The 2,298-nt window shown below is 43.6% G+C and overlaps 1 long non-coding RNA gene across 1 annotated transcript in view; it reads left to right on the top strand.

Annotated features, from left to right (window-relative positions):
- Positions 1-1,437: 1,437 nt before the first annotated feature.
- Positions 1,438-2,298, top strand: part of LOC144385020 (uncharacterized) — a 5,468-nt gene continuing 4,607 nt past the window's right edge. Inside the window, exon 1 of the long non-coding RNA XR_013451458.1 lies at positions 1,438-2,131. This is a non-coding gene — a long non-coding RNA (uncharacterized LOC144385020). The remainder of the gene's footprint in view (positions 2,132-2,298) is intronic.

Raw genomic sequence — 2,298 nt, 5'->3', positions numbered from 1 at the left:
CCGCCCATGTGAATCCCTGACACGCTCCTCCAGGGACAGCGTGGTGGCAGCGCACGTCCGCGGCCACACACACACACACACACACACACACACACACACACACACACACAAAACACAGGTTCCAACATGAGGGCGCAGACCTTCCGCATCTGCCCTGCGTGAATACAGTAGCTGGTGGCAATGCGGCCTATTGTAGTAGCAGCAATTTAGTAACAATGGAGGACAGTTAACACCACAATGGCTGGAGTCCATTGAACCTCTTGGGAATCAGGTCACTTGTGCAACTTCAATTACTGTAATCATCAATTAAGGATGATGCTCTTTATCTATGACTGTATTAATGCCACCGCGTAATGAGGGTTGGGTACAGAGAACCGGTACCAACACGGCACCGGTTCCTATACGGTGCCTGAGCTGATTGAAAAACTTTATTTGCACACTCTGATGGCTCTGTCCTCGAAGCAGCTGACGATAGCTTACCGCTTGTGCTTACATATTACATCTTACATACTACAGCTTACATATCTTCAGCTCCTGCATAATGAACATAAATCTAAAATGAAATGATTAATATTCCCCTAATTCCAATGAACTAATAGATACACAATACATACAGAGGGGAAACACTGCAACAGTTAATATATTGTTCAATTTGAGGGAAAAATTTGCTTTTTTTTTTGTTTCAATCATTGTTTTGTGCTTCTTTTTAGTATCGGTTTAGGCAGCGGTATTGTTCAAAAAGTATCAGTTTAGGCCCGTTATCGGACAAAACCCAAATGATACCCATCCCTAGTAATGGCTGGGCCACTGATACTCAAGGGGATGCTATGGGTTTGGATCCGAGAGAGCAGCTAAAGAAATCTGAGAAGAATACATTTAAAAAGTTTGTTTGTTTTCATTGTGTAAGCAGTGATGTGCCATTGTCTGTTTGGGTCTATAACCCAATTAACACTATTCAAGCTCATTCATTGTAATCCAGCGGAACACAGTAGCTCACAGTAACACAGAAGTGTTTCCTAACATTTAAGTATTTTAGCATGCGGTGATTCCTACAAAAAAAAAAAAGATAGATTCTACAAGCGATGACTTATATGACACCCAAAATACAGAGGTGTGGTTCCCCATGTGTCACATCATGGAGGAAGTTCCTGGTTCCTGGTGACCTCGGGAATGCGGAACGGCCTCGTCCGACTCAACAGCCAGTCTGGGTCAGCTGAAGGCCCGACATGAGGAAGTGAGATAGAAGTAGATATTGCGAGAAGGAAACTGGAAAAAAGTTGTCAATAAAGGTTTATTTTAAACTAGTTTCCATTTATTCAACAATGAAGAGCGCAATGAAGGAAGTCGCTATTATCATGACGTTAAGGTGCGACGTCGGCTGCTGGAAGCAAGAAACGTCTCCTTGTCAGGGAGGACCACGCCAACTTTCCACGTCCGCCCAAGGTACAAATGATGGCTCGGTATGCGGTAAAGAGAGTGAACACAATATCTGCTTCCATACGAGACAATACTACCTCAAGGATTGGCTTGTTGCCAATCCTGTTTGCACGTCTGTCCTATATGTGCATTTGTCTTGCTCAGCTTTTTGTCTCTCTGTGTATGTCGTGTGCGTCAGTGGAACACTGTATGTGCGCTTCCACTGTAGGTGTGTGTGTTCTGCAGCCGGGAATGGTCGCTCTGGTCTGTTGTGGTATGCTTTTCGTTTCTTTTGTTGTGTATTGGTTTTGTTTATACGTTGAGTCTGTTTGTCTATGGATTTTAAATACATTTCCTTTCGAGATTTTTAATGTTGTTTTTTTATTCTAGGCTGCCTTAAAAACGTCTGGCTGGGGACAGCAGATAGACATTAGCCTGTGTGGCTCACTCACAGTACACCTGTTGATTAGTGTGCATGGTCCCTGCATAATAAATGAATAAATAGAAGTGAAAAGAAGAACTGCATTTGTTACTTGTCGAAAGTCCAAAGAGGCCTTTTGAAACCAGACAAAGCAGGAATAGAGAAGTCGACCTCCACGAATTCACGGAATTCATGTTTTCACACCCCCACAGCGGCTCCCTACAACACTCAACCGTCCACTCGAAAGGTAAAAGACAACAAAGAGGATGTGACTCAGTTCGAAAACAGCTACGGGTGGCGTGCACACCTCTTTCTGTTTATGAGTCATGGTGCAAGTGCGAAAGTAAAGCACCTGGTACCAGAAGGCAGATGCAAAAACAAAGTGCATAACTTACTCTTGGAGATGACCTACCTGGGGTTTGTTTGTTTTCGTACGTGTGCATATTTGGGATAAGCGAGGT

This window comes from Gasterosteus aculeatus, chromosome 2 (assembly GCF_964276395.1).
Source record: "Gasterosteus aculeatus chromosome 2, fGasAcu3.hap1.1, whole genome shotgun sequence".
NCBI classification, from domain to species: domain Eukaryota; kingdom Metazoa; phylum Chordata; class Actinopteri; order Perciformes; family Gasterosteidae; genus Gasterosteus; species Gasterosteus aculeatus.
The sequence above is the reverse complement of the archived record's forward strand: the minus strand, read 5'-3'. Positions and strand labels throughout refer to the sequence as shown.